Source organism: Pseudophryne corroboree, chromosome 5 (assembly GCF_028390025.1).
Source record: "Pseudophryne corroboree isolate aPseCor3 chromosome 5, aPseCor3.hap2, whole genome shotgun sequence".
In the NCBI taxonomy this organism is placed as follows: Eukaryota; Metazoa; Chordata; class Amphibia; order Anura; family Myobatrachidae; genus Pseudophryne; species Pseudophryne corroboree.
Window position 1 is genome coordinate 412,002,281 of NC_086448.1, and position 26,205 is coordinate 412,028,485.

At 47.0% G+C, this 26,205-nt stretch overlaps 1 protein-coding gene across 1 annotated transcript in view; it reads right to left on the reverse strand.

Annotated features, from left to right (window-relative positions):
• TENT4A (terminal nucleotidyltransferase 4A) overlaps positions 1-26,205 on the reverse strand; it is a 383,360-nt gene that overhangs the window by 285,577 nt on the left and 71,578 nt on the right. The window lies entirely within an intron of this gene.

Below are 26,205 nucleotides of genomic sequence, written 5' to 3' on the forward strand. Positions count from 1 at the left end.
CTCAATTTTGTCCCTACCAACAAATTGAATCCATTTGAATGGAAAGTTGAGCAGTTTAAACTTGGACGACAGTTACGTCTAAAGGAACATTTTAACAAATCTATTGATTCCATGTCTTCTGATGTACCAGCAAAGCTTAAGAAAAAAATCAAAAATTTGACCCTCTATCTCACAATCAAGCGATTAAAACGTATTGTAACACCGTTGACCATTAGGTCGCCTTAGAAATCCAATGTCATGATACTGGACATTCCAATCTCACAAAATCGGAGTGGGATGCTCTTACTAAACTTTCTAGATATGACGACGTGGTGATCCGCCCGGCGGATAAGGGCGGAGCAATCGTCATTCAGAACACTATCGATTATGTTCAAGCATTAAATCAACATCTGGATGATAAATCCACATATAGAAAATTGAAGTCCGATCCTACCAAGTTGTTTAAAGAAGAATTGGATAAACTTCTTAAGTCTGCAGTGGAAGAGAATAAACTCTCACAAACCTCATACGAAGCTTTGGTTACACCATTTCCTATTGTTCCAATACTTTATTCCCTTCCTAAAATCCACAAAGACAGCCACAATCCACCTCCTAGACCGATCATTTCTGCTAGGGGTTCCCTTTTTCAGGCCATCTCTGTTTATCTTGACCATTTTTTGCAGCCGTGCATTCAGTCTAAGAAAACTTATTTGAAGGACACTACTACTTTGTTAAAATCACTCTCTGAGATTGATAATGTACCTTCCAATTGTTTTCTGGTCACGATAGATGTAAATAACTTATACACCTGTATCCCTCATTATGAGGGGATTGAGGCCGTGCGCTCTCTTATTACTGATAATTGCATCTACCGTGGTCCAGACATTGAAGTTTTTCTTCAATTGTTACAATTATCTCTTGAACGGAATTATTTCCTTTTCAATAATGAATTTTTTTTACAGCTCCGAGGTTGCTCTATGGGTAGCAATGTTTCACAGTCTTTTGCTAATGCATATATGTTTCAGGTTGAAGATTTGTTATTCTTCTCTTCTACACACATCAGTTCTCATATTTTAACATATTTCAGATATATAGATGACCTGCTCCTATTTTGGACAGGACCCCGTGATTTATTGGAAAATCTGTTGAATACCCATAATGTATCATCTTCCCCCATTAAGTTTAGTTATCACATAGACTCCAAAATGGTTGACTTTTTGGATGTACACATTGAGGTTATCAATAATAAAATCACTACAGACCTTCATGTTAAATCTACTGATAGAAACAATATCTTGCTAGCTACGAGTCACCATCCAACCCCATTACGTAGGGGCCTTCCTTATTCACAGATGCTCAGGATAAGACGTATAGTTAGTGATGAAACTAAATTAATATCTCGATTAGATACGTTGATCGCTAAATTCATCACTAGGGGTTATGCAGCTGCTGATTTAGAGGTCCTTAAACAAAAATAAGAATTTACTTACCGATAATTCTATTTCTCGGAGTCCGTAGTGGATGCTGGGGTTCCTGAAAGGACCATGGGGAATAGCGGCTCCGCAGGAGACAGGGCACAAAAAGTAAAGCTTTAGGATCAGGTGGTGTGCACTGGCTCCTCCCCCTATGACCCTCCTCCAAGCCTCAGTTAGGATACTGTGCCCGGACGAGCGTACACAATAAGGAAGGATTTATGAATCCCGGGTAAGACTCATACCAGCCACACCAATCACACTGTACAACCTGTGATCTGAACCCAGTTAACAGTATGATAACAGCGGAGCCTCTGAAAGATGGCTCACAACAATAATAACCCGATTTTTGTAACTATGTACAAGTATTGCAGATAATCCGCACTTGGGATGGGCGCCCAGCATCCACTACGGACTCCGAGAAATAGAATTATCGGTAAGTAAATTCTTATTTTCTCTATCGTCCTAGTGGATGCTGGGGTTCCTGAAAGGACCATGGGGATTATACCAAAGCTCCCAAACGGGCGGGAGAGTGCGGATGACTCTGCAGCACCGAATGAGAGAACTCCAGGTCCTCCTTAGCCAGGTTATCAAATTTGTAGGATTTTACAAACGTGTTTGCCCCTGACTAAATAGCCGCTCGGCAAAGTTGTAAAGCCGAGACCCCTCGGGCAGCCGCCCAAGATGAGCCCACCTTCCTTGTGGAATGGGCATTTACATATTTTGGCTGTGGCAGGCCTGCCACAGAATGTGCAAGCTGAATTGTATTACACATCCAACTAGCAAAAGTCTGCTTAGAAGCAAGAGCACCCAGTTTGTTGGGTGCATACCGGATAACAGCAAGTCAGTTTTCCTGACTCCAGCCGTCCTGGAACCTATATTTTCAGGGCCCTGACCACATCTAGCAACTTGGAGTCCTCCAAGTCCCTAGTAGGCGCAAGACACCACAATAAGCTGGTTCAGGTGAAACACTGACACCACCTTAGGGAGAGAACTGGGGACGAGTCCGCAGCTCTGCCCTGTCCGAATGGACAAACAGATATGGGCTTTTTTGAGAAAAAAACCACCAATTTGACACTCGCCTGGTCCAGGCCAGGTCCAAGAGCATGTTCACTTTTCATGTGAGATGCTTCAAATCCACAGATTTGACTGGTTTTAAACCAATGTGTTTTGAGGAATCCCAGAACTACGTTGAGATCCCACAGTGCCACTGGAGGCACAAAAGGGGGTTGTATATGCAATACTCCCTTGACAAACTTCTGGACTTCAGGAACTGAAGCCAATTCTTTCTGGAAGAAAAATCGACAGGGCCGAAATTTGAACCTTAATGGACCCCAATTTGAGGCCCATAGACACTCCTGTTTGCAGGAAATGCAGGAATCGACCGAGTTGAAATTTCTTCGTGGGGCCTTCCTGGCCTCACACCACGCAACATATTTTCGCCACATGTGGTGATAATGTTGTGCGGTCACCTCCTTTCTGGCTTTGACCAGGGTAGGAATGACCTCTTCCTGAATGCCTTTTCCCTTAGGATCCGGCGTTCCACCGCCATGCCGTCAAACGCAGCTGCGGTAAGTCTTGGAACAGACATGGTACTTGCTGAAACAAGTCCCTTCTTAGCGGCAGAGGCCATAAGTCCTCTGTGAGCATCTCTTGAAGTTCCGGGTACCAAGTCCTTCTTGGCCAATCCGGAGCCATGAGTATAGTTCTTACTCCTCTACGTCTTATAATTCTCAGTACCTTAGGTATGAAAAGCAGAGGATGGAACACATACACCGACTGGTACACCCACGGTGTTACCAGAACGTCCACAGCTATTGCCTGAGGGTCTCTTAACCTGGCGCAATACCTGTCCCGTTTTTTGTTCAGACGGGACGCCATCATGTCCACCTTTGGTAATTCCCAACGGTTTACAATTATGTGGAAAACTTCCCCATGAAGTTCCCACTCTGCCGGGTGGAGGTCGTGCCTACTGAGGAAGTCTGCTTCCCAGTTTCCATTCCCGGAATGAAACACTGCTGACAGTGCTATCACATGATTTTCCGCCCAGCGAAAAGTCCTTGCAGTTTTTGCCACTGCCCTCCTGCTTCTTGTGCCGCCCTGTCTATTTACGTGGGCGACTGCCGTGATGTTTTATCCCACTGGATCAATACCGGCTGACCTTGAAGCAGAGGTCTTGCTAAGCTTAGAGCATTATAAATTTACCCTTAGCTATATTTATGTGGAGAAAAGTCTCCAGACTTGAACACACTCCCTGGAAATTTTTTCCTTGTGTGACTGCTCCCCAGCCTCTCGGGCTGGCCTCCGTGGTCACCAACATCCAAAACTGAATGCCGAATCTGCGGCCCTCTAGAAGATGAGCACTCTGTAACCACCACAGGAGAGAGACCCTTGTCCTTGGATATAGGGTTATCCGCTGATGCATCTGAAGATGCGATCCGGACCATTTGTCCAGCAGATCCCACTGAAAAGTTCTTGCATGAAATCTGCCGACTGGAATTGCTTCGAAGGAAGTCACCATTTTTTTACCATGGCCCTTGTGCAATGATGCACTGATTTTAGGAGGTTCCTGACTAGCTCGGATAACTCCCTGGCTTTCTCTTCCGGGAGAAACACCTTTTTCTGGACTGTGTCCAGAATCATCCCTAAGCACAGGAGACTTGTTGTCGGGATCAGCTGCGATTTTGGAATATTTAGAATCCACCCCTGCTGTTGTAACAGTATCCAAGATAGTGCTACTCCGACCTCCAACTGTTCCCTGGACTTTGCCCTTATCAGGAGATCGTCCAAGTAAGGGATAATTAAGACGCCTTTTCTTCGAAGAACCATCATTTCGGCCATTACCTTGGTAAAGACCCGGGGTGCCGTGGACAATCCAAACGGCAGCGTCTGAAACTGATAGTGACAGTTCTGTACCACGAACCTGAGGTACCCTTAGTGATAAGGGCAAATTTGGGACATGGAGGTAAGCATCCCTGATGTCTCGGGACACCATATAGTCCCCTTCTTCCCGGTTCGTTATCACTGCTCTGAGTGACTCCATCTTGATTTGAACCTTTGTAAATGTTCAAATTTTTTTAGATTTAGAATAGGTCTCACCTAGCCTTCTGGCTTCAGTACCACAATATAGTGTGGAATAATACCCCTTTTCTTGTTGTAGGAGGGGTAATTTAATTATCACCTGCTGGGAATACAGCTCGTGAATTGTTTCCCATACTGCCTCCTTGTCGGAGGGAGACCTTGGTAAAGCAGACTTCAGGAGCCTGCGCAGGGGAAACGTCTCGACATTCCAATCTGTACCCCTGGGATACTACTTGTAGGATCCAGGGGTCCTGTACGGTCTCAGCGTCATGCTGAGAGCTTGTCAGAAGCGGTGGAACGCTTCTGTTCCTGGGAATGGGCTGCCTGCTGCAGTCTTCTTCCCTTTCCTCTATCCCTGGGCAGATATGACTCTTATAGGGACGAAAGGACTGAAGCTGAAAAGACGGTGTCTTTTTCTGCAGAGATGTGACTTAGGGTAAAAAACGGTGGATTTTCCAGCAGTTGCCGTGGCCACCAGGTCCGATGGACCGACCCCAAATAACTCCTCTTCCTTTATACGGCAATACACCTTTGTGCCGTTTGGAATCTGCATCACCTGACCACTGTCGTGTCCATAAACATCTTCTGGCAGATATGGACATCGCACTTACTCTTGATGCCAGAGTGCATATATCCCTCTGTGCATCTCGCATATATAGAAATGCATCCTTTAAATGTTCTATAGTCAATAAAATACTGTCCCTGTCAAGGGTATCAATATTTTTAGTCAGGGAATCCGACCAAGCCACCCCAGCTCTGCACATCCAGGCTGAGGCGATCGCTGGTCGCAGTATAACACCAGTATGTGTGTATATACTTTTTATGATATTTTCCAGCCTCCTGTCAGCTGGCTCCTTGAGGACGGCCCTATCTATAGACGGTACCGCCACTTGTTCTGATAAGCGTGTGAGCGCCTTATCCACCTTAAGGGGTGTTTCCCAACGCGCCTTAACTTCTGGCGGGAAAGGGTATACCGCCCATATTTTCTATCGGGGGAACCCACGCATCATCACACACTTCATTTAATTTATCTGATTCAGGAAAAACTACGGTAGTTTTTTCACATCCCACATAATACCCTCTTTTGTGGTACTTGTAGTATCAGAAATATTTAACACCTCCTTCATTGCCCTTAACGTGTGGCCCTAATAAGGAATACGTTTGTTTATTCACCGTCGACACTGGATTCAGTGTCCCTGTCTGTCTGTGTCGACCGACTAAAGTAAACGGGCGTTTTAAAACCCCTGACGGTGTTTTTGAGACGTCTGGACCGGTACTAATTGTTTGTCGGCCGTCTCATGTCGTCAACCGACCTTGCCGCGTGTTGACATTATCACGTAATTCCCTAAATAAGCCATCCATTCCGGTGTCGACTCCCTAGAGAGTGACATCACCATTACAGGCAATTGCTCCGCCTCCTCACCAACATCGTCCTCATACATGTCGACACACACGTACCGACACACAGCACACACACAGGGAATGCTCTGATAGAGGACAGGACCTACTAGCCCTTTGGAGAGACAGAGGGAGAGTTTGCCAGCACACACCAAAAACGCTATAATTATATAGGGACAACCTTATATAAGTGTTTTCCCTTATAGCATCTTTTTTATATATTTCTAACGCCAAATTAGTGCCCCCCCTCTCTGTTTTAACCCTGTTTCTGTAGTGCAGTGCAGGGGAGAGCCTGGGAGCCTTCCCTCCAGCCTTTCTGTGAGGGAAAATGGCGCTGTGTGCTGAGGAGATAGGCCCCGCCCCTTTTTCGGGGGCCTCGTCTCCCGCTCTTAACGGATTCTGGCAGGGGTTAAATATCTCCATATAGCCCCCGGAGGCTATATGTGAGGTATTTTTAGCCAAAAATAGGTTTTCATTGCCTCCCAGGGCGCCCCCCTTCCAGCGCCCTGCACCCTCAGTGACTGCCGTGTGAAGTGTGCTGAGAGGAAATGGCGCACAGCTGCAGTGCTGTGCGCTACCTTAAGAAGACTGAGGAGTCTTCATGCCGCCGATTCTGGACCTTTTTCTTGTTTCAGCATCTGCAAGGGGGCCGGCGGCGAGGCTCCGGTGACCATCCAGGCTGTACCTGTGATCGTCCCTCTGGAGCTAATGTCCAGTAGCCAAAGAAGCCAATCCATCCTGCACGCAGGTGAGTTCACTTCTTCTCCCCTAAGTCCCTCGTTGCAGTGATCCTGTTGCCAGCAGGACTCACTGTAAAATAAAAAACCTAAGCTAAACTTTTCTAAGCAGCTCTTTAGGAGAGCCACCTAGATTGCACCCTTCTCGGCCGGGCACAAAAATCTAACTGAGGCTTGGAGGAGGGTCATAGGGGGAGGAGCCAGTGCACACCACCTGATCCTAAAGCTTTACTTTTTGTGCCCTGTCTCCTGCGGAGCCGCTATTCCCCATGGTCCTTTCAGGAACCCCAGCATCCACTAGGACGATAGAGAAAAGTCATTAATATTCCTCGTTCTGTTACATTGAATGCAACTGGCAAAAAAACACAAGATAACAAGATGATTTGGGTTAATAAATATAACACCCATAGTAATTCCATAAGAAAAATTTCTAACAAATTCTGGCCTATTATACAGGGAGATAAAAATCTTACATCACTATCCAATTCCAAACTCATGCCTGCTTATAAACGGGGAAAAAATCTTAGGGACCATTTGGTCAAAACTAATATACAGTTTCCCAGTACAGGTTGAGTATCCCTTATCCAAAATGCTTGGGACCAGAAGTATTTTGGATATCGGATTTTTCCGTAGTTTGGAATAATTGCATACCATAATGAGATATCATGGTGATGGGACCTAAGTCTAAGCACAGAATGCATTTATGTTTCATATACACCTTATACACACAGCCTGAAGTCAATTTTAGCCAATATTTTTTATAACTTTGTGCATTAAACAAAGTGTGTCTACATTCACACAATTCATTAATGTTTCATATACACCTTATACACACAGCCTGAAGGTCATTTAATATAATATTTTTAATAACTTTGTCTATTAAACAAAGTTTATGTACATTGAGCCATCAAAAAATAAAGGTTTCACTAGCTCACTCTCACTCAAAAAAGTCCGTATTTCCGAATATTTGGATATGGGATACTCAACCTGTACTAAACGGGGCAATACCCCACGGTTTTTGAGTGCATCCAAACCTGGATGTTTTCGTTGCCTGGGCTGCACTACGTGCAGTCATATGCAACCGGGTGATTCTTTTTATCACCCCTACTCTGGTAAACAATATAAAATATATCATCGTGTTACATGCACAACCAAATTTGTGGTTTACCTCCTTAGTTGCCCCTGCGGGTTACATTATGTTGGGAAAACTGAATGTACGTTTAAAGAGAGGATGGCGGGACATCGAGCATCCATTAGAGCAGCACTGGTTGCTGGGCACAGTGACCAGCCAGTCGCCCGCCACTTTGTTAATGCCCGTCACTCTTTGGCAGTATTAAAACACCGCATTATTGACCATATCCCACCATTGACCCGCGGGGGTAACAGGGGGTTACTTTTAGTTAAAGCAGAAGCTAAGTGGATTTTCCTACTTGACACTGTCCCCGAAAGGGTTAAATGAACAATCAGGTCTATCATGCTTCCTGTAGTTGTCTCCGCTACTATCACTATAATATATGTATCACTTATATTGTTGCTTTCCTCTGCATCCCCTTTCCATATGTTGTTACCCGTTTCATATCTGTTACCATTGCACATTATCCGTTACATTTTTGTAACTCTTACTAGTCCCTTGTTACATTTTGATTCTGTACAACATAACAGCGTCTGTGTGAAAATAATTTTTTCCCCGCTGCTCATGGGTTAGGTTGCCATGGGAACGTGTTAAACAAATATGTTTATGGCAATGGTAAAATGATTTTTAATAATTACGTTTGTTCCAACAGACATATAATAAGAATTTACTTACCGATAATTCTATTTCTCGGAGTCCGTAGTGGATGCTGGGGTTCCTGAAAGGACCATGGGGAATAGCGGCTCCGCAGGAGACAGGGCACAAAAAGTAAAGCTTTAGGATCAGGTGGTGTGCACTGGCTCCTCCCCCTATGACCCTCCTCCAAGCCAGTTAGGTACTGTGCCCGGACGAGCGTACACAATAAGGGAGGAATTTTGAATCCCGGGTAAGACTCATACCAGCCACACCAATCACACCGTACAACTTGTGATCTAAACCCAGTTAACAGTATGATAACAGCGGAGCCTCTGAAAAGATGGCTCACAACAATAATAACCCGATTTTTGTAACTATGTACAAGTATTGCAGATAATCCGCACTTGGGATGGGCGCCCAGCATCCACTACGGACTCCGAGAAATAGAATTATCGGTAAGTAAATTCTTATTTTCTCTATCGTCCTAGTGGATGCTGGGGTTCCTGAAAGGACCATGGGGATTATACCAAAGCTCCCAAACGGGCGGGAGAGTGCGGATGACTCTGCAGCACCGAATGAGAGAACTCCAGGTCCTCTTTTGCCAGGATATCAAATTTGTAGAATTTTACAAACGTGTTCTCCCCTGACCACGTAGCTGCTCGGCAGAGTTGTAATGCCGAGACCTCTCGGGCAGCCGCCCAAGATGAGCCCACCTTCCTTGTGGAATGGGCCTTAACCGATTTAGACTGTGGCAGGCCTGCCTCAGAATGTGCAAGTTGAATTGTGTTACAAATCCAACGAGCAATCGACTGCTTAGAAGCAGGCGCACCCAACTTGTTGGGTGCATACAGTATAAACAGCGAGTCAGATTTTCTGACTCCAGCTGTCCTGGAACATATTTTCAGGGCCCTGACAACTTCTAGCAACTTGGAGTCCTCCAAGTCCCTAGTAGGTGCAAGGCACCACAATAAGTTGGTTCAGGTGAAACACTGACACCCCCTTAGGGAGAGAACTGGGGACGAGTCCGCAGCTCTGCCCTGTCCGAATGGACAAACAGATATGGGCTTTTTTGAGAAAAAACCACCAATTTGACACTCGCCTGGTCCAGGCCAGGGCCAAGAGCATGGTCACTTTTTATGTGAGATGCTTCAAATCCACATATTTGACTGGTTTTAAACCAATGTGATTTGAGGAATCCCAGAACTACGTTGAGATCCCACAGTGCCACTGGAGGCACAAAAAAGGGGTTTGTATATGCAATACTCCCTTAACAAACTTCTGGACTTCAGGAACTGAAGCCAATTCTTTCTGGAAGAAAATTTACAGGGCCGAATTTGAACCTTAATGGACCCCAATTTGAGGCCCATAGACACTCCTGTTTGCAGGAAATGCAGGAAACGACCGAGTTGAAATTTCTTTGTGGGGCCTTCCTGGCCTCACACCACGCAACATATTTTCGCCACACGTGGTGATAATGTTGTGCGGTCACCTCCTTTCTGGCTTTGACCAGGGTAGGAATGACCTCTTCCGGAATGCCTTTTTTCCCTTAGGATCCGGCTTTCCATCGCCATGCCGACAAACGCAGCTGCGGTAAGTCTTGGACCAGACATGGTACTTGCTGAAGCAAGTCCCTTCTTAGCGGCAGAGGCCATAAGACCTCTGTAAGCATCTCTTGAAGTTCCGGGTATCAAGTCCTTCTTGGCCAATCCGGAGCCATGAGTATAGTTCTTACTCCTCTACGTCTTATAATTCTCAGCACCTTAGGTATGAGAAGCAGAGGAGGGAACACATACACCGACTGGTACACCCACGGTGTTACCAGAACGTCCACATCTATTGCCTGAGGGTCTCTTGACCTGGCGCAATACCTGTCCCGTTTTTTGTTCAGACGGGACGCCATCATGTCCACCTTTGGTATTTCCCAACGGTTTACAATCATGTGGAAAAAACTTCTCAATGAAGTTTCCACTCTCCCGGGTGGAGGTCGTGCTGAGGAAGTCTGCTTCCCAGTTTCCATTCCCGGGATGAAAAACTGCTGACAGTGTTATCACATGATTTTCCGCCCAGCGAAAAGTCCTTGCAGTTTCTGCCATTGCCCTCCTGCTTCTTGTGTCGCCCTGTCTGTTTACGTGGGCGACTGCCGTGATGTTTTTCCCACTGGATCAATACCGGCTGACCTTGAAGCAGAGGTCTTGCTAAGCTTAGAGCATTATAAATTTACCCTTAGCTCCAGTATATTTATGTGGAGAAAAGTCTCCATACTTGATCACACTCCCTGGAAATTTTTCCCTTGTGTGACTGCTCCCCAGCCTCTCAGGCTGGGCTCCGTGGTTACCAGCATCCAATCCTGAATGCCGAATCTGCAGCCCTCTAGAAGATGAGCACTCTATAACCACCACAGGAGAGACACCCTTGTCCTTGGATATTGGGTTATCCGCTGATGCATCTGAAGATGCGATCCGGACCATTTGTCCAGCAGATCCCACTGAAAAGTTCTTACGTGAAATCTGCCGAATGGAATTGCTTCGTAGGAAGCCACCATTTTTACCAGGACCCTTGTGCAATGATGCACTGTTTTTAGGAGGTTCCTGACTTGCTCGGATAACTCCCTGGCTTTCTCTTCCGGGAGAAACACCTTTTTCTGGACTGTGTCCAGAATCATCCCTAGGCACAGCAGACGTGTCGTCGGGATCAGCTGCGATTTTGGAATATTTAGAATCCACCCGTGCTGATTGTAGCAGTATCCGAGATAGTGCTACTCCGACCTCCAACTGTTCCCTGGACTATGCCCCTATCAGGAGATCGTCCAAGTAAGGGATAATTAAGACGCCTTTTCTTCGAAGAAGAATCATCAATTCGGCCATTACCTTGGTAAAGACCCCGGGGTGCCGTGGACAATCCAAACGGCAGCGTCTGAAACTGATAGTGACAGTTCTGCACCACGAACCCGAGGTACCCTTAGTGAGAAGGGCAAATTTGGGACATAGAGGTAAGCATCCCTGATGTCCCGGGACACTATATAGTCCCCTTCTTCCTGGTTCGTTATCACTGCTCTGAGTGACTTCATCTTAATTTGAACCTTTGTAAGTGTTCAAAAAAAAAAAAAAATTTTAGAATAAGTCTCACCTAGCCTTCTGGCTTCAGTACCACAATATAGTGTGGAATAATACCCCTTTTCTGTAGTAGGAGGGGTAATTTAATCATCACCTGCTGGGAATACAGCTTGTGAATTTTTTTCCATACTACCTCCTTGTCGGAGGGAGACTTGGTAAAGCAGACTTCAGGAGCCTGCGAAGGGGAAACGTCTCGACATTCCCATCTGTACCCCCGGGATACTACTTGTAGGACCCAGGGGTCCTGTACGGTCTCAGCGCCATGCTGAGAACTTGTCAGACGCGGTGGAACGCTTCTGTTCCTGGGAATGGGCTGCCTGCTGCAGTCTTCTTCCCTTTCCTCTATCCCTGGGCAGATATGATCTTATAGGGACGAGAGGACTGAGACTGAAAAGACGGTGTCTTTTTCTGCAGAGATGTGACTTAGGGTAAAAAAAACGGTGGATTTTCCAGCAGTTGCCGTGACCACCAGGTCCGATGGACCGACCCCAAACAAGTCCTCTTCCTTTATACGGCCATACTGTGCCGTTTGGAATCTGCATCACCTGACCACTGTCGTGTCCATAACATCTTCTGGCAGTTATGGACATCGCGTTTATTCATGATGCCAGAGTGCAAATATCCCTCTGTGCATCTCGCATATATAGAAATGCTCTATAGTCAATAAAATACTGTCCCTGTCAAGGGTATCAATATTTTTAGTCAGGGAATCCGACCAAGCCACCCTAGCTCTGCACATCCAGGCTGAGGCGATCGCTGGCCACAGTATAACACCAGTATGTGTGTATATACTTTTTATTATATTTTCCAGCCTTGTCAGCTGGTCCTTGAGGACGGCCCTATCTATAGACGGTACCGCCACTTGTTTTGATAAGCGTGTGAGCGCCTTATCCACCTTAAGGGGTGTTTCCCAACGCGCCCTAACTTCTGGCGGGAAAGGGTATACCGCCCATAATTTTCTATCGGGGGGAACCCACGCATCATCACACACTTTATTTAAGTTATCTGATTCAGGAAAAACTATGGTAGTTTTTTCACATCCCACATAATACCCTCTTTTGTGGTACTTGTAGTATCAGAAATACGTAACACCTCCTTCATTGCCTTTAACGTGTGGCCCTAATAAGGAATACGTTTGTTTATTCACCGTCGACACTGGATTCAGTGTCCCTGTCTGTGTCTGTGTCGACCGACTAAAGTAAACGGGCGTTTTAAAACCCTTGACGGTGTTTTTGAGACGTCTGGACCGTACTAATTGTTTGTCGGCCGTCTCATGTCGTCAACCGACCTTGCAGCGTGTTGACATTATCACGTAATTTCCTAAATAAGCCATCCATTCCGGTGTCGACTCCCTAGAGAGTGACATCACCATTACAGGCAATTGCTCCGCCTCCTCACCAACATCGTCCTCCTACCTGTCGACACACACGTACCGACACACAGCACACACACAGGGAATGCTCTGATAGAGGACAGGACCCACTAGCCCTTTGGAGAGACAGAGGGAGAGTTTGCCAGCACACACCAAAAACGCTATAATTATATAGGGACAACCTTATATAAGTGTTTTCCCTTATAGCATCTTAATATATATATAAGCATATCGCCAAATTAGTGCCCCCCCTCTCTGTTTTAACCCTGTTTCTGTAGTGCAGTGCAGGGGAGAGCCTGGGAGCCTTCCCTCCAGCCTTTCTGTGAGGGAAAATGGCGCTGTGTGCTGAGGAGATAGGCCCCGCCCCTTTTTCGGGGGCCTCGTCTCCCGCTCTTAACGGATTCTGGCAGGGGTTAAATATCTCCATATAGCCTCCGGAGGCTATATGTGAGGTATTTTTAGCCAAAATAGGTATTCATTTGCCTCCCAGGGCGCCCCCCTCCCAGCGCCCTGCACCCTCAGTGACTGCCGTGTGAAGTGTGCTGAGAGGAAAATGGCGCACAGCTGCAGTGCTGTGCGCTACCTTTAGAAGACTGAGGAGTCTTCTGCCGCCGATTCTGGACCTCTTCTTACTTCAGCATCTGCAAGGGGGCCGGCGGCAAGGCTCCGGTGACCATCCAGGCTGTACCTGTGATCGTCCCTCTGGAGCTGATGTCCAGTAGCCAAGAAGCCAATCCATCCTGCACGCAGGTGAGTTCACTTCTTCTCCCCTAAGTCCCTCGTTGCAGTGATCCTGTTGCCAGCAGGACTCACTGTAAAATAAAAAACCTAAGCTAAACTTTCCTAAGCAGCTCTTTAGGAGAGCCACCTAGATTGCACCCTTCTCGGCCGGGCACAAAAATCTAACTGGCTTGGAGGAGGGTCATAGGGGGAGGAGCCAGTGCACACCACCTGATCCTAAAGCTTTACTTTTTGTGCCCTGTCTCCTGCGGAGCCGCTATTCCCCATGGTCCTTTCAGGAACCCCAGCATCCACTAGGACGATAGAGAAATGCATTTTAATCACTTTGGTACTTTTGTATTATGGTTTTTTTGATCATGTATTCTTTGTATTCACTGCACAGGGGATTTCCTCCGTGACGCCGAGTTTCGTCGACCCGTGATGACGTCATCTTTTACCGAGCGTGGCGGGCGGACCTTCGGCGCCATGGACGACAGAGGGGTATTTAGGTAAGCTAGTTGTTGTTATTTGTTATCCTGATGAAAATGTTTGAATATAAACATTGAAACGTCGATTTGAATTAGACAGCGTTCTGTCTTTCTTTTTCTTGGAGCCGTGAGTGCCGCCTACAAAACTTCTGTCACGTATAGGTGATTGCATAGTCACCATTGGAGGGCACCGGCATTACATCAATATATTTGCTTGCAAGGAGGAGTGCCGCAAACAGTCTGTGTGTGTATAATATATATATATATATATATATATATATATATATATATATATATATATATATACATATACATACACACACACACACACACATATATATATATATACACATACATACATATATACACACATTATATATATATATATATATATATATATATATATATATATATATATATATATATATATATATATATATATATATACACATACATACATACATACAACAGTTCAAAAGTTTGGGGTAACCCAAACAATTTCCTTATTTTTGAAAGAAAAGCACTGATTGTTTTCAATGAAGAGAACATTAAATGAATCAGAAATACACTCTATACATGGTTAATTTGGTAAATGACTAGCTGCAAACGTCTGGTTTTTAAAGGAATATCTACATAGGTGCATAGAGGCCCATTTCTAGCAACCATCACTCCAGTGTTCTAATAGTACATTGTGTTTGCCAATCACGTTAGAAGACTAATGGATGATTAGAAAACCCTTGTGCAATTATGTTGGTACAGCTGAAAACAGGTTTACTCGTTAGAGAAACTAGAAAACTGGCCTTCCTTTGAGCTAGTTGAGTATCTGGAGCATCACATTTGTGGGTTCGATTATACTCTCAAAATGTCCAGAAAGAGAGAACTTTCATGTGAAACTCGACAGTATTCTTGTTCTTCAAAATGAAGGCTATTCCATTTGAGAAATTGCCAAGAAACTGAACATTTCCTACAACGGTTTGTACTACTCCCTTCAAAGAACAGCACAAACAGGCTCTAACCGGAGTAGTAAGAGAAGTGGGAGGCCTCGGTGCACAACTGAGCAAGAAAACAAGTACATTAGAGTCTCTAGTTTGAGAAATAGACACCTCACAGGTCCGTAACTGGCAGCTTCAGTACCCACAAAACACCAGTGTCAATGTCTACAGTGAAGAGGCAACTCCGGGATGCTGGCCTTCTAGGCAGTGTGGTAAAGAAAAATCCATATCCAAGACTGGCCAATAAAAGGAAGATATTAATATGGGCAAAACAACACGGACATTGGATAAAAGTGTTATGGACAGACTAATCAAAGTTTGATGTGTTTGGATCACACAGAAGAACATTTGTGAAACGCAGTACAAGTGAAAAGATGCTGTAAGAGTGCCTGACGCCATCTGGTGGAGGTAATGTGATTGTCTGGGGCTGCTTTGGTGCTGGTAAATTGGGAGATTTGGACAAGGTAAAAGGGATTTTAAATAATAACAAAAACTATCACCATTTTGCAACGCCATGCCATACCCTGTGGACAGCGCTTGATTGGAGCCAATTTCCTCCTCCAACAGGACAATGACCCAAAGCACACCTCTACACTATGCAAGAACTATTTAGGAAAGAAGCAGGCAGCCTGTATTCTGTCTGTAATGGAGTGGCCAGCGCAGTCACAAATCTCAGCCCCACTGAGCTGTTGTGGGAGCAGCTTGACTGTATGGTTCACAAGAAGTGCCCATCAAGCCAATCCAATTTGTGGGAGGTGCTTCAGGAAACATGGGGTGAAATTTCTTCAGATTACCTCAACACATTAACAGCTAGAATGCCAAAGGTCTGCAATGCTGTAATTGCTGCCAAAGGAGCATTCTTTCACACAAGCAAAGTTTGAAGGACAAAATTAATAAGTCTGTTTTCATGTAAAACATGAAATTGTCTGGGTGATCAGGATAGATAGAATAGATAGATCTATAGTGAACGGTCTACCAGACGAAGGTCTGGCGGCATGAACTTCATTCATAGATTTATATAAACTACGAGGTGGTAACTTACAGCATGTCAAAAAGTGTGGTAGCCTCAGGATAAGTTCCCAGACCTATGGGTCAACCCCGTCGTGGCACCTGAAAACAGACCCTTTTTCAGGGATTTCTTGAAGCCTGCTCAGTTTAAAAAAAAAAAAAATGTATATTTATTGTTAACTGCAACCTGCCTTCGGAGCAAACTGGTTAGCCCTGGTGCTTCAATTAGCACGTGGTAAATTACTGCAGCTAAATTAATTCATTTCTTATGTTTTCTTTCTCAGTCACTGCCTTGAAGGGAACAGTACCGAAACGCGTCGGCAGCAGGAGGTAGGAGTGTGATCCAAACCATAAAGGGACAAGGCTGACCACACGAAAGTGCGACTTGGACCAAGGAGACATGTTCCGGAGCCTATTACTCCATAGTTACATGTAAAGGCCCATAATGTGCTGATTTCTGGTAATCCTCTACCTTGACTACAGCTATAATTGATGAGTCATTGTACTGAATGAATGATTTCCTGTGCGTTTTAGATTATGTTTTAATTTGTTTACTACTGAAGTCTTTGATTAAATTACATTTGTTTGTATATATTAAACTATATTCCATCTATATTTTCTCTTTACATGGAATCCATTTGATATGTATCGGCAATTTAACAAGTAATAAAAATAAGATTTTACTTACCGGTAAATCTATTTCTCGTAGTCCATAGAGGATGCTGGGGACTCCGTAAGGACCATAGAGAATAGACTGGCTCCGCAGGAGATAGGGCACTTTAAGAAAGACTTTGGATTCTGGGTGTGCACTGGCTCCTCCCTCTATGCCTCTCCTCCAGACCTCAGTTAGGGAAACTGTGCCCAGAGGAGACGGACAATACGAGGAAAGGATTTTAGTTAATCCAAGGGCAAGATTCATACCAGCCACACCAATCATACCGTATAACCCGTGATAAACTACCCAGTTAACAGCATGAACAACAACATAGCCTCGGTTCAACCGATCAACTATAACATAACCCTTATGTAAGCAACAACTATATACAAGTCTTGCAGAAGAAGTCCGCACTTGAGACGGGCGCCCAGCATACTCTACGGACTACGAGAAATAGATTTACCGGTAAGTAAAATCTTATTTTCTCTAACGTCCTTGAGGATGCTGGGACTCCGTAAGGACCATGGGGATTATACCAAAGCTCCCAAACGGGCGGGAGAGTGCGGATGACTCTGCAGCACCGATTGAGCAAACAGGAGGTCCTCCTCAGCCAGGGTATCAAACTTATAGAACTTTGCAAAGGTGTTTGACCCCGACCAAGTAGCAGCTCGGCATAGTTGTAGTGCCGAGACCCCTCGGGCAGCCGCCCAAGAAGAGCCCACCTTCCTAGTGGAATGGGCCCTAACCGATTTAGGCAATGGCAATCCTGCCGTAGAATGCGCCTGCTGAATCGTGTTACAGATCCAGTGAGCAATAGTCTGCTTTGAAGCAGAAGCGCCAACTTTGTTGGTTGCATACAGAACAAACAGAGCTTCAGTCTTCCTGATCCTAGCTGTTCTGGTCACATAAATCTTCAAAACCCTGACCACATCCAGGGACTCAATCCTCCAAGTCCCGTGTAGCCACAGGCACGACAATAGGTTGGTGCATATGAATAGATGTGACCACTTTTGGCAGAAACTGAGGACGCGTCCTCAACTCTGCCCTATCCACGTGAAAAACCAGGTAGGGGCTTTTATGTGATAAAGCTGCCAATTCAGAAACACGCCTTGCCGAAGCCAAGGCCATCAACATGACCACTTTCCAAGTGAGATATTTCAACTCCACTGTTTTGAGTGGTTCAAACCAAGGTGACCTGAGGAAACTTAATACCACATTAAGATCCCACGGCGCCACCGGAGGTACAAAAGGAGGCTGAATATGCAGCACCCCCTTCACGAATGTCTGTACTTCAGGAAGAGAAGCCAATTCTTTTTGAAAGAAAATGAACAAGGCTGAAATATGGACCTTTATGGACCCTAATTTTAGGCCCAAATTCACTCCTGTTTGCAGGAAGTGAAGCAGACGACCCAAATGGAACTCCTCCGTAGGAGCAGCCATGGCCTCACACCAAGAAACATTTTCACCATACACGGTGATAATGTTTCAATGTCACGTCCTTCCTAGCCTTTATTAGCGTAGGGATGACCTCCTCCGGAATACCTTTTTCCGCTAGGATCCGGCGTTTAACCGCCATGCCGTCAAACGCAGCCGCGGTAAGTCTTGGAACAGACAGGGCCCCTGCTGCAGCAGGTCCAGTCTTATGGGCCCTACACACATGCCGATATTACTGCACGATATGAACGATCTCGTTCATTAATGAACGAGATAACGTTCATATCGTGCAGTGTGGAGTCATCAGCGATGAACGATAAGTGGCCCCGCGCTCGTTCATCGCTGGTGACATGTCGGCTGTGCATGCAGGCCAATATGGACGAGATCGTCCATATTTGCCTGCACGTCTATGGAGCCGGGTGACGGGGGGAGTGAAGAAACTTTACTCCCCCCGTCACTGCCCGCCACCCCCCCCCCCCCCGCCGCCGGGTCGCCCGTATCGGCCGTCGGGCACCTCGGCGGCACATCGCCTAATGTGTAGGGCGCATTAGAGGAAGAGGCCACGGATCTTCTGTGAGCAACTCTTGCAGATCCGGATACCAAGTCCTTCGTGGCCAATCTGGAACAATGAGGATTGTTCTGACTCTGCTTAGTCTTATTATTCTCAACACCCTGGGTATGAGAGGTAGTGGAGGGAACACATAGACCGACCTGAACATCCAAGGTGTCACTAGAGCGTCCACCGCTACCGCCTGAGGGTCTCTTGACCTGGCGCAATACCGCTTTAGCTTTTTGTTGAGACGGGACGCCATCATGTCTATCTGAGGCAGTCCCCACCGACCCACGATCTGTGCGAAGACTTCTGGATGAAGTCCCCACTCTCCCGGATGCAGGTCGTGTCTGCTGAGGAAGTCTGCTTCCCAGTTGTCCACTCCCGGAATGAACACTGCTGACCGTGCGCTTACATGATTTTCCATCCAGCGAAGAATCCTGGTCGCTTCTGCCATGGCCGCTCTGCTCCTTGTGCCGCCTTGGCGGTTTACATGAGCCACTGCTGTGACATTGTCTGACTGAATCAGAACCGGTTTGTCCCGAAGCAATGCCTCCGCCTGGCGTAGGGCGTTGTATATGGCCCTCAACTCCAGGACGTTGATGTGGAGACAAGTCTCTAGATTCGACCAGAGACCTTGGAAATTTCTTCCCAGTGTGACTGCTCCCAACCTCGGAGGCTTGCGTCCGTGTTCACCAGGATCCAGTCCTGAATTCCGAACCTGCGGCCTTCCAGGAGGTGAGCACTGTGCAGCCACCACAGGAGAGATACTCTGGCTCTGGAAGACAGGGTGATCCTTTGATGCATTTGTAAACGGGACCCGGACCATTTGTCCAGTAGATCCCATTGAAAGGTCCATGCATGGAACCTTCCGAAGGGGATGGCCTCGTACAATGCCACCATCTTCCCCAGGACAAGCGTGCAGTGATGCACTGAAACCTTTTCAGCTTTAATAGGTTCCTAACCAGGGCTATGAGCTCCTGAGCCTTTTCCATCGGAAGAAAAACCTTTTTCTGGTCTGTGTCTTTTATGTCCAGGGACACCATCCAATCCCCCCCCCCCCCCCCCCCCTCCAGGCTGGCGATGACAGCTCTGAGCGATTCCATCTTGAACTTGAACTTTTTCAAGTACAAGTTCAGGGATTTTAGATTCAAAATGGGCCTGACCGAACCATCTGGTTTCGGGACCACAAACAGGGTTGAGTAATAACCCTTCCCTTGCTGGAGAAGAGGAACTTTGACTATCACCTGTTGAAGATACAATTTTTGAATTTCAGACAACACTAACTACCTCTCTGACGGGGAAGCTGGCAGAGCCGATTTGAAAATCCGGCGAGGAGGCACGTCTTCGAATTCCAGCCTGTATCCCTGAGAAACAATCTCTATAGCCCAGGGATCCACCTGTGAGTGAACCCAGACCTGGCTGAAAAAGCGAAGACGCGCCCCCACTTGAGCAGACTCCCCCCGGGAAGCCCCAGCGTCATGCGGTGGACTTTGCAGATGTAGGGGAGGACTTCTGCTCCTGGGAACTAGCTGCATGCAGCTTTTTTCCCTTGCCTTTTCCTCTGGCAAGGAAGGACAATCCCCGTACCTTCTTGCTTTTATTGGAACGAAAGGACTGCATTTGATAATGAGGTGCCTTTTTAGTATGCTGCGGGGGGACATAAGGTAAGAAATTCGATTTACCGGCCGTAGCAGTAGAGACAAGGTCCGAGAAGCCTTCTCCAAACAACGGCTCCATATGCCGCTTTGAGTCGGCATCCCCCGTCCACTGTCGGGTCCACAAGAGTCGCCTAGCAGAAATAGACATAGCATTTATTCTGGAGCTTAGTAAACAAATGTCTCTTGCAGCATCTTTGATATGCTCTAGGGTAATTAGAATGGTATCTTTGTCTAGGGTGTCAAGTTCGGTAGATAAGGAATCTGTCCATGCTGCGACAGCACTACAAACCCAGGCCGATGCCATAGCCGGTCTCACGATAGTACCGGAATGCGTGTAAATGTGCTTCATGGTAACCCTCCTGCTTACGATCAGCAGGATCCTTGAGGGAAGCTGTATCCTTAGAAGGCAGTGCCACCTTCTTGGATAAGCGTGTCAGCGCCTTGTCTACTTTAGGCAAAGATTCCCATCGTATCCTGTCCTTTTGTGGAAAGGGATATGCCATAAGAATCCTTTTGGGAACTTGTAGTCTCCTATCTGGAGATTCCCAAGCCTTTTCGCACAAGTCGCTTAGCTCAAATGAGGACGGAAAAGTGACCTCAGGCTTTTTCCCTTTATACATGTGTGCCCTCGTGTCAGGGACAGGGGGTTCCTCAGTGATATGCAAAACCTCTTTAATGGCAATAATCATGTAACGAATGCCTTTTGCCACCTTAGGTTGCAATTTTGCATCCTCCTAGTCGACACTAGAGTCAGTATCTGTGTCAGTGATCTGGGATATGGTGCGTTTTTGAGACCCCGAAGGTCCTGGTGCCACAGGGACAGGCATGGTCTGACCACCTGACTGATCCATAGCTTCAGCCTTGTCTAACCGTTTATGCAGTAAATTTACATTTGCATTCAAGACATTCCACATATCCACCCAGTCCGGTGTCGGCATTGCCGACGGCAACCTGACAATCATGCACTCCCCCTCCTCCCTAGGTGAGCCTTCCCCGTCAAACATGTCGACACACGTACCGACACACTTCACACACACAGGGAATCTCTTTTCTGAAGACAGGTTCCCCCTGAGGCCCCTTGGGGGGAAAGAGAGAGAGACACACAGAGAGAGAGACACACAGAGAGAGAGAGAGACACACAGAGAGAGAGACACACAGAGAGAGAGAGAGAGAGAGAGAGAGACACACAGAGAGACAGAGAGACACACAGAGAGAGAGAGAGAGAGAGACACACAGAGAGAGAGAGAGAGAGAGACACACAGAGAGAGAGAGAGAGAGAGACACACAGAGAGAGAGAGAGAGAGAGACACACAGAGAGAGAGAGAGAGAGAGACACACAGAGAGAGAGAGAGACACACAGAGAGACAGAGAGAGACACAGAGACAGACCGAGAGACCGAGAGAGACCGAGACCGAGAGACCGAGACCGAGAGAGACCGAGACCGAGAGAGACCGAGACCGAGAGAGACCGAGACCGAGAGAGACCGAGACCGAGAGAGACCGAGACCGAGAGAGACCGAGACCGAGAGAGACCGAGACCGAGAGAGACCGAGAGAGACCGAGACCGAGAGAGACCGAGAGAGACCGAGACCGAGAGAGACCGAGAGAGACCGAGACCGAGAGAGACCGAGAGAGACCGAGACCGAGAGAGACCGACACCGAGAGAGACCGACACCGAGAGAGACCGACACCGAGAGAGACCGACACCGAGAGAGACCGACACCGAGAGAGACCGACACCGAGAGAGACCGACACCGAGAGAGACCGACACCGAGAGAGACCGACACCGAGAGAGACCGACACCGAGAGAGACCGACACCGAGAGAGACCGACACCGAGAGAGACCGACACCGAGAGAGACCGACACCGAGAGAGACCGACACCGAGAGAGACCGACACCGAGAGAGACCGACACCGAGAGAGACCGACACCGAGAGAGACCGACACCGAGAGAGACCGACACCGAGAGAGACCGACACCGAGAGAGACCGACACCGAGAGAGACCGACACCGAGAGAGACCGACACCGAGAGAGACCGAGACCGAGAGAGACCGAGAGAGACAGAGACCGAGAGAGACAGAGACCGAGAGAGACCGAGAGAGACAGAGACCGAGAGAGACAGAGACCGAGAGAGACAGAGAGAGAGAGAGAGAGACAGAGACAGAGAGAGAGAGAGAGAGACAGAGACCGAGAGAGACAGAGACCGAGAGAGACAGAGACCGAGAGAGACAGAGAGAGAGAGAGAGAGACAGAGACCGAGAGAGACAGAGAGAGAGAGAGAGAGACAGAGACAGAGAGAGAGAGAGAGAGACAGAGACCGAGAGAGACAGAGACCGAGAGAGACAGAGACCGAGAGAGACAGAGAGAGAGAGAGAGAGACAGAGACCGAGAGAGACAGAGAGAGAGAGAGAGACAGAGAGAGAGAGAGACAGAGAGAGAGAGAGAGAGAGAGAGAGAGAGAGAGAGAGAGAGAGAGAGAGAGAGAGAGAGAGAGAGAGAGAGAGAGAGAGAGAGAGAGAGAGAGACAGAATGCCAGCACACACCCCAGCGCTATATGACCCAGGAGAAACACACAGAATGTTTACCCAGTAGTGCTGCTTAATGTGTAAACACCAATAATGTGCCCCCCCCCCCCTCTACTTTAAAATGCCCTTACACCGTATGCCAAGCAGGGGAGAGTCCGGGGAGCTTCCTCTCAACGGTGCTGTGGAGAGAAAAAGGCGCTGGTGAGTGCTGAGAAGCCCCGCCCCCTCGGCGGCGGGCTTCTGTCCTGCTCAAACTTTGTAAAACATGGCGGAGGCTCTTTTATATACATGTACAGTGCCCACCTGTACATGTATATAGACTTTTGCCATAGGAGAGGTGTTTTATTGCTGCCCAGGGCGCCCCCCCTGCGCCCTGCACCCGGACAGTGACCGGAGTGTGTGAGGTGTATGGGAGCAATGACGCACAGCTGCGGTGCTGTGCGTTACCTCTGTGAAGCACCGAAGGCTTCTGCCGCCTTAGACTCTTCTGGCTTCGTTTCATCTGGCTCTGTGAGGAGAACGGCAGCGCGGCTCTGGGGGTGAACGCCCAGGACGAACCTGTGTTCACTCCCTCTGGAGCTAATGGTGTCCAGTAGCCGAGGCAGCAGAGCCTATCATTTAAGTAGGTCTGCTCCTCTCTCCTCAGTCCCTCGATGCAGGGAGCCTGTTGCCAGCAGTGCTCCCTGAAAAAGAGAAAAAATCCAAACAAAAATGCTTTCTAAGCAGGAAACTCAGGAGAGCTCCCTGCAGTGCACCCATTCTCCTCTGGGCACAGTCTAAAACCGAGGTCTGGAGGAGGGGCATAGAGGGAGGACCCAGAATCCAAAGTCTTTCTTAAAGTGCCCTATCTCCTGCGGAGCCCGTATATTCTCCATGGTCCTTACGGAGTCCCCAGCATCCTCTAGGACGTTAGAGAAATGAGAAGTATATTGATTTATAGATTTGTTCTTACACCAGCGCTTCCTTTTCGACCTTATGTTGCATGCTCTAAGTTCTTTTGGTTATTAGGGAACACCACTGGTCAAAGGGGGTGCTGCTGATATCGGTGTATAAAGGCGCCACAGTCACTCTTTAAACCCCACTGTCTATCTGCCTTTGGAGCAAACTGGTTAGCCCCGCTGCTTCAATTAACACGTGGTAAATTACAACAGCTAAATGAATTCAGTCCGAATGTTTCCTTCTCAGTCTTAGGCGGCCCTAACTGAATACCTACCCAGGCACAAGATTCAACAGGAGTGAAAAACATGTGGATCGGCAAATCCACGTTTTCTCACCTGCACCAGCAAAAATGCAGGCCGTTTTCGCCAATGCCTGTTCACCAGAAAAAAATAAAAGTGAAAAGGCATTGGCTAAAATGCCTTAATAATGGGCCTCAATTGAATAGGCAGGGGGCCAAATCAATAACTGAGTTAACATTGTTATAGTTAAGACAGCCAGCAAATCCACAACATTATTTTATCAAGTCTGTGTGCAAGACCTAATTTACCAAGCTCAATGCTAAATGTTGTGATGTAAGAGTCAAAAATAAATCTACACCTGACCATATACCCATCATTGCCTTATGAAGAAACTTTATCTGCAAAGGGGAAAACGCATTAAGTACTTGAAACCAACTATACTTGGCATTTATCTTCTCACCAGCGGCTACCTAAACCTATCCACCCACTGGATGGCTCCGCATACAGCCTACTACCATCCCAGCTGTGTTTGCCAACAGCACTGCCAGTCACTACCTGCCGGCTCCTGGTTACAGAATCTTCACAAAGCATCCAGTATCACTTCTTGCCAGAGCAAATATAAGAACCTACAGAACACAAAAAGGACTCGTATGCATCTGTCTAAACAGAGAAGTAACCATGGTCTTGTTACTGTAATAAGATTGAGAGATTGCCAAAAAGCCCTGCTGCAGGGTCAACCAGAAAATATAGCCAACAATGCCATGCCGCCAAATGTAGCATGGTATGTTAGATCGCAACATTGTAGGGTCCCCTCACATTGGCGGGCCATGCTTCATTCTGATGTGTAGCCAGCCTTATAGGCCCTACACACTCGGCGATGTGCAGCCGAGCTGCCCGACCGCCGATATGGGCGACGGCCGACCCGGCGGCAGGGGGGGCAGTGAAGTTTCTTCACTCCCCCCGTCACCCGGCTCCGTAGACTTGCAGGCAAATATGGACGATCTCGTCCATATTGGCCTGCATGCACAGCCGACATAGCACCAGCGATGAACGAGCGCGGGGCCGCGCATCGTTCATCGCTGGTGCCTCCACACTGCACGATATGAACGTTATCTCGTTCATTAATGAACGAGATCGTTCATATCGTGCAGTGATATCGGCATGTGTGTAGGGCCCATTAGACACCATGCAATCTTCTTAAAATAATCTTAAGGAGTATATTCAATTGAAGTTGAAAGATGCTGTCTGTCGAAAAGACGGCAGTTTTCGACTTTTTTTTTTTTTTTTTTTTTTTTAGGTCAGAAGGGATTCCGACCTATTCAATCTAACCAAATTATTCAACAAGTCAAGAAATTCGACTTGTCGAAAAGCACGTGGATCGGTAGAATAGCTGCCGATCCGCATGCTTCTGTCGAAAACGGGAGCCAAAACAGACAGGACAGGGGAGAGCAGCGCTGCCGGAGGATGAGTCACAGCCGCCGCTCACAGCAGCGTCCACCTGGCTCCAGCAAGAGAAGACATCGCTTGCTGGAGCCAGGTGGACGCTGCCATGAGCGGCGGCTGTGACACATCCTCCAGCTACACTTGCTGGAGCCGCCGCTGTCCCCCGTCTACCCCCTCTCCAATCCCTCATCTCAGTTCGACTTTTTTTAAAGACAAATTGAGATGGGCATTGAATAGCCCTGGTCGGATCCATTCCGACAAAAGCATGTCGGAATGGATCCAACCGCAATTGAATATACCCCTAAATCACTTACTTTGTACCAATTATTTTGTGACAAAACCTAATCTTAAGCAAACAGTACACTAGTAATGAATAAAGATTAACAATTCAGGAAAAAGACCGGTCTTATACTGTACAAGCAACTCATGCCACACTTTGTTGTTATGCTTTATACAAATCTCTTTAAAAAAAAACAAAAATTACATTTAAAAAAATAAATCATAAGCACGTTAACTATGAGTTAAGACAAAATTTTGGAATTAAAGTATTAAAGCATGGGAATTATGGCCCATGGTGGAGTAAGTCCCATCAGGCATATCACGCCATGACACATCTGTATGATAGATTGCA